We start from the raw sequence: 10802 nt of genomic DNA, 5'->3' as shown, positions 1-10802 counted from the left end.
CATCGGTTCTGTTGCTCTTTACTTCCATAGCTTTCTAACTTTCCCACTAGATCTAATTGAATTCATGAACCAATATTACAGTCAGCTCTGAGCTATCATACTTGAAGTTCAGCTATGCCAACTCCATAACTAATAGAGCCTCATCTTACCTAACCCACAATCAAAAGACATCGTGAACTATCACATGCCTACACTCCAGGATCATTATTGCGATCGAATATGCAAATTTAAGCTTTTAGGATGGTTATTTGGCACATACTAAATACATAATAAAAACTGATTGTTGCTCTCATTATCTCCATGCAAGGTTCATGAATAGGTCACTGCAGTTAATAATTCACAGTGTTTCATCTTGACGAAGAAATCTGGGTTCCACATCTGTTTTCCGTATGCTCCTGCTTTACCTTCAAAATTTCCTGCTGCCCACATCTATGAGATTATTCATAATAACCGAAGCTTATAATTATTGACATATTCATATATATTTGCACAACTTAAGTATTTGGGCTCTTTTATTTTATTCATGCATTGCAAGTTCAGTTTCTCTTTCAAGTGATTGTGTACTAAGAAGATGTTACCCCCTAAGAGGTAGAGACAGTACAAGATCTGGGAGGTGGAAGCATATATGTGGGGGACAAATAGAAGCAAGGCAAAGTTTGTCTCAAATCCTTGTCCCTAAAATTATACAAGCTGGACCCCTATGGAAAGTCAGACATACAGATAGGGTAGATTTAATACATCTTGCAATGACAGCATTGATAGCATAGAGGAATTCAGAGGTTCTTGGCTTTGGGCTCTGAATCTTTTAAAGTAAGATTATGGTGGTAGTGAAGAAAATAAGGAAAGCAAGGCTCTTTGAGCATCCATAAACCTGTGTTGGTTCAAAATAGAGAAGCAATTCTATAGCTTTTATCTGGCCACATTCCAGATATGCATGACTCAACAAATTGTTTTGTGTAAGAGATGTCTGAGAACAATTTACACAAATGCAGAAACATTTCATCCATCTTCTTCCTAACTGCTGAGAGTACTGAGTGCCCAGTCTAGGCACAGATAGTGCATTGGAGGTTATCAGAGTAGAATCTGAGGCCGAACCAAGGTCAACTACTGAGTGTCAGAGACAGACTAAGTCCAGATATGTCCACTGCAAGACTCCATGATGCCACAGACACAATGCAAGGGGGTAAATGGTAGAAGGAAACTTATCTATCTGTATGAGAACAGGAAGAACTGTTTGACAAAATAGACATGCAAGAGGTAAGTTCATCTGATGAGCTCACCTTCTTAGCATTTCTCAGGTATTCCTAATGGTTGGACTGATCACCAGTTTTCAGCAAACAAAATGATAAACTAGGACATACTTCAAAAGATTCACTGTATCCCACTATGCAAGGTAGATATGGAATACAGATTCTCTAGTACAGTTGAAATGTTGAAAGGGACATTTAATCCACAGTATAACCATTTACTTTATTCACATTTATGAATATCTTCCTATATGGTATTGAATACACACTGGGGTTTTGTGCATATATCATCCTGTGTCTCTCAACAAAATGGATTAGCATACAAAATACCAGTATAAAAGACTAAAAATTATGTACCAATGCAGAAGGAAGCAGACATCACATATGTCTCTTGACCTAATTATTACAACTAAAGGTCAGTAACATGGTGGCTTTATACTGCAGACAGTAAAATGGAAGGAGGATAATATGAAGGCTTGAGGGTAATAAACCAGAGAAAAGCAGCATTGGACATGAGCATCAATGGAAATGAGGAGAGATGCCCGGGAGTGGTATAGCGGGGTCTTCAGGTAGAACTATTTCCAGCTTTCTGAGAAACTGGCAGATTGATATGCAAAGTGGTTGTACCAGCTTGCAATACCCCCAGCAATGAAGGAGTGTTCCTCTTCCTCTATCTCCTTGCCAGCATCTGCTGTCACCTGTGTTTTGATCTTAGCCATTTTGACTGGTGTGAGGTAGAATCTCAGGGTCATTTTGATTTCCCTGATGACTAAGGATGTTGAACATTTCTTTAGGTACTTCTCAGCTATTCTATATTCCTCAGCTGAGAATTCTTTGTTTAGCTCTGTACCCCATTTTTAATTGGGTTATTTGGTTCTCTGGAGTCTAAGTTCTTGAGTGCTTCTTATATATTGGCTATTAACCTTCTATCCGATGTAAGTTAGGGAAGATATTTTCCAAATCTATAAGCTGCCATTTTGTCCTATTGACAGTGTCCTTTGCCTTACAGAAGCTTTTTGCTTTCCAGAGGTATCATTTGTCAATTGTTGATCTTAGAGTCTAAGCCATTGGTGTCCTGTTCAAGAAATTTGTCCCTGTGCTGATATGTTTGAGGCTCTTTCCCACTTTCTCTCTTATTAGATTAAGCATATCTGGTTTTATGTGCAAGTCCTTGATCCACTTGGACTTGAACTTTGTACAAGAAGATAAAAATGAATCAATTTGTATTCTACATGCAGACAACCAGTTAGAGCACTCCCACTTTTTGAAGATTCTTTCTTTTATTCACTGTATGGTTTTGGCCTCTTTGTCAAAGATCAAAGAGGGTTGCGTTTATTTTTGGGTTTCTAACATATAACAAGGACACATGCTTCGCTATGTTCTTAGCAGCCTTATTTATAATAGCCAGAATTTGCTCATAAGAAATTACTCATAAGGAATCATATACACAAAGCAGGACACAGATACCTTTGGAAAACTGTTATTTGACTTATACGCTGTTCTAGTTTGATAAAATCAGTGGTTAACACCTACATGTTGCCACCTCTTCTCTGGAGATCTTTGTAGAGATAGACATCAGGCCTTTCATCAAATCTAATATTGAACACAACCTGGAAGGACAGACAGTATGAAGGGCAAAGGAGAAGATAATGAGAACTCAATGATATCAGCTATGAAGAATTCGCAGTTCCCTGAATATTAACTTCTTATGCTAAGTATAACTGTCTCAAATGCATGATCATCTTATACAAAAATCAATGGGTTGCAAGATGGTCCAGAGGGTGAGAGCATTTGATGCAGAAGAATGAAGATCTGAACACAGATGCCTAGCACTCATGTAGAAAGAATAAACAAAGGCTACCTTAACCCCAGCACTGTGGGGATAGAAACAGGAGGATCACTGAGACATGTAGGCCACCAGCGTAGCTCATGGTTCAGTAAGAAACCTGCTCTTGAGGGAATAAGACTAGGCATGATGGATCAGGACACCTGCCCTCAGCACAAAAGTGGACACAGGCTATACCCACGCATGCATACCATCACACACACACACACACACACACACACATACACACACACACACACACCCCACGCACACAAAATGAATGAATAATGAATCATAAGATAAATTAAAATGTAATTTCCATTTTTTAAATTATAAAATTCATTTCGAGAGACAGCATAAGTACATGAAAGTGCTCATGAATGGTCCAACACGATATCCCTATTATGTACTGAAATTGTTTGAAAGGAGTATTTGGAGATAGATAATAATAACTCACCAATAGAATAACAGTCATAATGACTCACAGACTCACGTGTAGTTTCATGTATGGAATATTAGAGTCAGGCTTTGTAGGATGCAAATGGTAATGAAACTATATTATTTAAGACAAAATGATCAGATTAGAAACAAATCATCAAGAAAGATTTTGTGTAGAGTATTGACACACATTGCAAATTGATTAGGGAAAATAAAATAAATCTGGGCAGTTGTCCGCTATGTGACGTGTTGAACAAACAAATACAAACCAGTGGATGCACCCTGGGTACTGTCTGCCACATTTGTCTTTGTAGTGGACAGGCCTTCATCATCTGTAAGTCTTCTAGTCTAATCTCTGGTGATAAATAAGACTAGGTGATGTGTAAGTAAATTAGGGAATTACATATTCTTTTAAAGCAAAGTGTTAGTCACCATTGGAGAGGTTAAAAATTGATCTTGAATAAATTTGTGGGCATGGTGTGTTAAAATACCTCTAATTTTTACCAATGATGAAAGTCTGAAATGGTAATATTTTGATATGATGAACTAAATAAAAATGTTACTAACTTAATTTTCTGTATTTCTTTTTACCTTTTTTTGTGGCTAAGACAACATTTAAAGTGCCGGTTTGAATTGCATCTGTAGTGTAAAATCCTATCTAAGCTGCACAAATCTGCTCTGTATTGCAGAAGGACAAAAAGTCTTCATGCTCATAGATAAACACCAGAGAAATGTTAAACATGAAGGATTCTTTCCTTAATAGAAGAGATTTACACTTGTTTCCCATACAAAGCCCTGGACTTGTTAATAACCTGGTAGTCTTTTTGCTATTTTGTAGAGCTGGGCTTTAATGAAATCCCCTTAATCTTGAGCATTGTTTCCCAGTCAATAGAACCCATTCCTATGTCCTTTTTGGCTAATATTCACTTATGTGTGAGTACATACCCTGTGTGTCCTTTTGGGTCACCCCACAGACTGAAAGATGTTAAAGAAGAAGGAAGGCTCAAGTTAGGATGCTTACATCCCACTTAGAAGCAGGGAGAAAAACTGTCATGGGAGGCAGAGGGAGAGAGGGACCTAGATGGGAAAGGGAGAAAGCAGCCAGGATCAGTTATGAGAGGAGACAAAAGAGAGACCCAGAGGACCAGGAGAATGAATGGAAATATGCAGCTGCTGGGGGTAGGGGTTAGGGTCTAGAAATTCCCAGAGACTTGGAATACAGGAGCCTTCCAGGACTCAAAGTGGCTGACCTTAGCCAAAACGTTCAACAGTAAGGATATGGAGCCTAAGGAGACCACACCCAATAGTCATATAGGACCCTCAATGGAGAGATGGGGACACCAACCCACCTACAACATTCTTTACCCCAAATTACTCTTGTTTAAAAGAAATGCAGGGGCAAAAATGGAGCAGAGACTGAAGGAATGGCCCAACAGTGACCAGACAAACTTTTTCTACATCCCATAGACAGATACCAATCTCTGGCACTATTTTGGATGCTGCTTTGTACTTACAGACAGAAGCCTAGCATGGCTGTCATCTGAGAGTCTCTAACAGCAGCTGACTGAGACAGAGGCAGATATAGCCAAGCACTGGACTGAGGTTGGGGACTCCTCTGGAAGAATTAGGGGAAGAATTGAAGGAACTGAAAGGGATGACAGCTCCATAGGAAGATCAGCCGCGTCAACTCACCTGGACCATGGGATCACCCAGAGATTGAGTCACCAACCAAAGAGCATAGAGGGCCTGTTCTGAGGCCCTATGCACATGTATAGCAGAGACTGCCTTGTCTGGCCTCAGTGTGACTGGCCTCAGAGGGAGAGATTGAATCGAATCCTGTAGAGACTCCCAGGGTGGGAGGATACAGATGGGGTACCTCTCAGAGGAGAAGGGAATGTGGAAGAGGGGAGGAAGTCTTTGAGGGGTGACTGGGTCTGGAGGGAACAACATTTAGGATGTAAATAAATAAAACAATAATTAAAAAAATATTCCTGTGGAAGAAGTCACAGTACTTTGTAAAGGGATTTTGACATAGTCATGCCCTAAATTTTATTTGGATTATTGTCATGAGAAGACCTCATATGTCATATGTCATATTGCAAAGCTGTACTGTATATGTCAAAAATATACTACTTGATGTCATCCTCCAGAAGTTTGAACCAGCCTAGCTAGCTAAGTCGTGCTGAAGCGTGCTTCTTTCTTGTCTCTCATGGTTCATTTCTCTGGGAACAGTAGAGACCCCTGCCCTGGACAAAGGTAATAGAGGAAAGTTATTTCCTTTTAACTAGAGGAGACTGGATGTAAACCAGCTTTGTCTAAGTTTACTACACGTTGTTTCTTAAATATGGCCCCTTCCAGCTATTGTTTTTTGTTTGTTTGTTTGTTTTTTGTTTTTTTTCTTTTTTCTTTTTTATTAACATGAGTATTTCTTATATACATTTCGAGTGTTATTCCCTTTCCTGGTTTCCGGGCAAACATCCCCCTAATCCCTCCCCCTCCCCTTCTTTATGGGTGTTCCCCTCCCCATCCTTCCCCCCCTTGCCGCCCTCCCCCCAACAATCTAGTTCACTGGAGGTTAAGTCTTAGCAGGACCTAGGGCTTCCCCTTCCACTGGTGCTCTTACTAGGATATTCATTGCTACCTATGGGGTCAGAGTCCAGGGTCAGTCCATGTATAGTCTTTAGGTAGTGGCTTAGTCCCTGGAAGCTCTGGTTGCTTGGCATTGTTATACATATGGGGTCTCGAGCCCCTTCAAGCTCTTCCAGTTCTTTCTCTGATTCCTTCAACGGGGGTCCTATTCTCAGTTCCGTGGTTTGCTGCTGGCATTCGCCTCTGTATTTGCTGTATTCTGGCTGTGTTTCTCAGGAGAGATCTACATCTGGCTCCTGTCGGCCTGCACTTCTTTGTTTCATCTATCTTGTCTAATTGGATGGCTGTATATGTGTGGGCCACCTGTGGGGCAGGCTCTGAATGGGTGTTCCTTCAGTCTCTGTTTTAATCTTTGCCTCTCTCTTCCCTGCCAAGGGTATTCTTGTTCCCCTTTTAAAGAAGGAGTGAAGCATTCACATTTTGATCATCCGTCTTGAGTTTCATTTGTTCTAGGCATCTAGGGTAATTCAAGCATTTGGGCTAATAGCCACTTATCAATGAGTGCATACCATGTATGTTTTTCTGTGATTGGGTTACCTCACTTAGGATGATATTTTCCAGTTCCAACCATTTGCCTACGAATTTCATAAAGTCATTGTTTTTTATAGCTGAGTAATATTCCATTGTGTAGATGTACCACATTTTCTGTATCCATTCTTCTGTTGAAGGGCATCTGGGTTCTTTCCAGCTTCTGGCTATTATAAATAAGGCTGCGATGAACATAGTGGAGCACGTGTCTTTTTTATATGTTGGGGCACCTTGTGGGTATATGCCCAAGAGAGGTATAGCTGGATCCTCAGGTAGTTCAATGTCCAATTTTCTGAGGAACCTCCAGACTGATTGCCAGAATGGTTGTACCAGTCTGCAATCCCACCAACAATGGAGGAGTGTTACTCTTTCTCCACATCCTCGCCAGCATCTGCTGTCACCTGAGTTTTTGATCTTAGCCATTCTCACTGGTGTGAGGTGAAATCTCAGGGTTGTTTTGATTTGCATTTCCCTTATGACTAAAGATGTTGAACATTTCTTTAGGTGTTTCTCAGCCATTCGGCATTCCTCAGCTGTGAATTCTTTGTTTAGCTCTGAACCCCATTTTTAATAGGGTTATTTGTCTCCCTGCGGTCTAACTTCTTGAGTTCTTTGTATATTTTGGATATAAGGCCTCTATCTGTTGTAGGATTGGTAAAGATCTTTTCCCAATCTGTTGGTTGCCATTTTGTCCTAACCACCGTGTCCTTTGCCTTACAGAAGCTTTGCAGTTTTATGAGATCCCATTTGTCGATTCTTGATCTTAGAGCATAAGCCATTGGTGTTTTGTTCAGGAAATTTTTTCCAGTGCCCATGTGTTCCAGATGCTTTCCTAGTTTTTCTTCTATTAGTTTGAGTGTATTTGGTTTGATGTGGAGGTCCTTGATCCACTTGGACCTAAGTTTTGCACAGGGTGATAAGCATGGATCGATCTGCATTCTTCTACGTGTTGACCTCCAGTTGAACCAGCACCATTTGCTGAAAATGCTGTCTTTTTTCCATTTGATGGTTTTGGCTCCTTTGTCAAAAATCAAGTGCCCATAGGTGTGTGGGTTCATTTCTGGGTCTTCAATTCTGTTCCATTGGTCTATCTGTCTGTCTCTGTACCAATACCATGCAGTTTTTATCACTATTGCTCTGTAATACTGCTTGAGTTCAGGGATAGTGATTCCCCCTGAAGTCCTTTTATTGTTGAGGATAGTTTTAGCTATCCTGGGTTTTTTGTTATTCCAGATGAATTTGCAAATTAAGTTCAATGAAACATCCCTGAAAACATTACAAAGATTTCTTCTCAACACTGTGCCTCTGCCTTTTCTTTTTTGTTATTCATTATTCCTTTAGCAAAGCTCCAATATCATCCTGAGAAGAAGAGTCACATGCCATACCTACATTAATGTCAGGCAGACACTACATTTGCCCTGTGAACATCTCACTGGAAAAGCAATCACAGGTCTCATCAAAAATCAAAATTATCACCAAACCCCACCCTTGAAGACTCCCATGTGTCTTACCTTGATCTTGGATATGGAACAACACATAGTCATAATTTTGCCCTCAAGGAGCTAACTTGAGGAGACGAAACAAATATCAAAGGTAGAGAATCATAATGCTGGCCAGTTTTATGACAATGTGACACACTAGTCATTTTGGGAGAAGGAACTTCCATAATGAAAGTTCACCCTCAATTTTGGCCTATAGGAAAGCCTGTTGTCCAGTTTTTTGATTGTTTGTTGTGAGAAGTCCCAGCTCAGTGTATGCAGTGCCACTCCAAGGTTGGTAGTCCTAAATGCTAGGAGAAGAAGGTCGAGCAATCCAGGAAGCGCCAGCCAGTAAGAAGTATACCTCTATGGCCTATGTATCAGCTACTGCTTCTTCGTTCCTGCCTCAAGTTTCTGCCCTGACTTTCGTGGATAATGGGCTATAAGCTGTAGGATGAAATAAATTCTTTCTTCCTGAAGATGCTTTAGTTTATCGTGTTTCATCACAGCAATGAAAACTTTAACTATCATAGTAGCATGCATATCCTAATAATGCTTTTAGTGTACTATGGGAGTTGATGGTTGATGAAGAGCTTAGATAGATAAGGCATAATCAGGAAAGAAATGGGAAACAAAGATAAATTGGATGGAAGAAGGCTCTACTAATTTCAATGACCATAAGTTTTTGATAAAACTATTTATACCATCTTCTGTACTGATTTCCCTGACCAATTCTATAATCCAAGTCAGTGTCTATCATTCAGGAAGATTATTGAATTAACACATGTAAATGTATAGAAAAATGCAGTCACTGATGTATAGCTGTCCAAATTGTATACAGATATATTCTGCTTATTTGCTTATCAAATATTCTATGTCTACTGTCACTTGAATGATAAGCTTGAACTTAGACCACTAGGAAGGAAGGAAAGAGAAAACTGTTTCAGGTAGAAAAGAATGATTGGAATGATACAAGAAAAGATGATGCCTTTTGTCCCAATTCCAAGCATCTTGGAAAGGCGTTGGTGTCTTATGTCATAACCTTTCAGCTACCCAAGATTTAGCTTCAGCCCCAGTAAGCTATAATAGAGGAGACCACACTTTCTGTGTGATAATGCCATCCCTTGAACACACTCCTTACTAAACTTTGATTTTTATAGACATCCAGAGCACCTTTGTTTCTTAGCAAAATGTAACCAGAAATAGTGAGCAATCTTGTTATTAGCCTAAAGTAAATTCTTTACGCTTCCCAGGACTTTTAATACTATTGGTTACCTTTAGCAGTGTGATGGTTATTCCTCTAGAGAACACTGATTAATGCAAGCAGTAACCTCACTAATTCTCTACTTGCTTTTTCTCCTTCTATGTGACAGTATTGTGTTCCCTTACTCCTGAATCCTGGGGTCACTTCCCATGGAAAACACATTTATTAAAAAAAATATTTTACAAGACCTGTGGGAGAAGACCATCATGAAAACATATCCATAAACTTACTTGACAAGTTGGGTGTTGGAAGACCCTGTTATTAAGATCTCAGTCTGCCACATACAGATAAGTTCTCAGTACAACAGGAAGGACAACCTTTCTTAGCCAGGCTTCTGCTTCTCTGCCTGTTCTTATCTGGAGAGTGTCTCTAAGCCAAAACCTTCTGAGGCAAGTCACATAACCCACAGATAAGAACCTACCTGGAAGACTCTTGGAATTTCTTTTTATGCAAATGAAGTATTCCCAGGGTTCTGTCTTAGCCAATAATGTACATCCACTTTGGAATTCCCCACTCACTTCCCAAGATCTATATAGTCCTGTTTACCATGAATGAAGTTAAGATATCTTGCTGAAGCTGATCCTGGAAATCAATCTGTCCCTTGGTATTCATGGCTCCCAAACTGTGACCCTACCCCAAACTCTGCTCCCTTTGTCAAGGAACCAGTGGTCAAGTGGCCCCTGGGGGAAGAGAGGCTCACTGTTGGGCATCTTGAGATTTTTATCCTCAGCAACACATACACAGTGATGGGAGAGGGAGAAAGAAATAATAATAGAAGAGTTTCCCTCTTAAAGCACTGTTGAGATTTTCCTTAAAGTATCAACTGAAGTGTGGCTCCCTCCAAGAAGCTTTCAGCATCCTTGGTCTCTCAGACTTGAGTCCCTCATGCACTCTGCTGTATCATAATTTTACTCTCACAATGCCCACAATTTTCTCTGAAGTATATCTCATATTAGAAACACTGTATGAGGTGTCTAGATGAGAAAGTCAGTGGTTGAGGACTTGTTGCACAAAACTAAGGACTAGAGTTTAAATCCTAGTATCTAAGGGGATAGCTGAGTATGGTAGAACATGGCTGTAACCTGGCATTGAGGAGAATGGGGACAGGAAGTACTCTGTGACTTGCTGGATATCTGCACAGCAGAAATCATGGGTTCCATGCTCAACCAGAGTCTCTGCTTCAAAAGAAAGTAGGCAAAGAATGATAGGTGAATACTCTCCTCAGAGTAACTCCATCGCAAATAAAGCAAGGAACAGAGTGATAGAACTTCCAACTTCCTACAATCCTGTGGAAATTTGCTGCAGAGGCATTATCAAGTCTAGTGGGGAACATAAGTAGATTTTGTATTTGTAATCCCCTTAATTCTAGGTTT

This window comes from Rattus norvegicus, chromosome 7 (assembly GCF_036323735.1).
Source record: "Rattus norvegicus strain BN/NHsdMcwi chromosome 7, GRCr8, whole genome shotgun sequence".
Lineage (NCBI taxonomy): Eukaryota > Metazoa > Chordata > Mammalia > Rodentia > Muridae > Rattus > Rattus norvegicus.
This window is presented reverse-complemented; position numbering follows the sequence as displayed.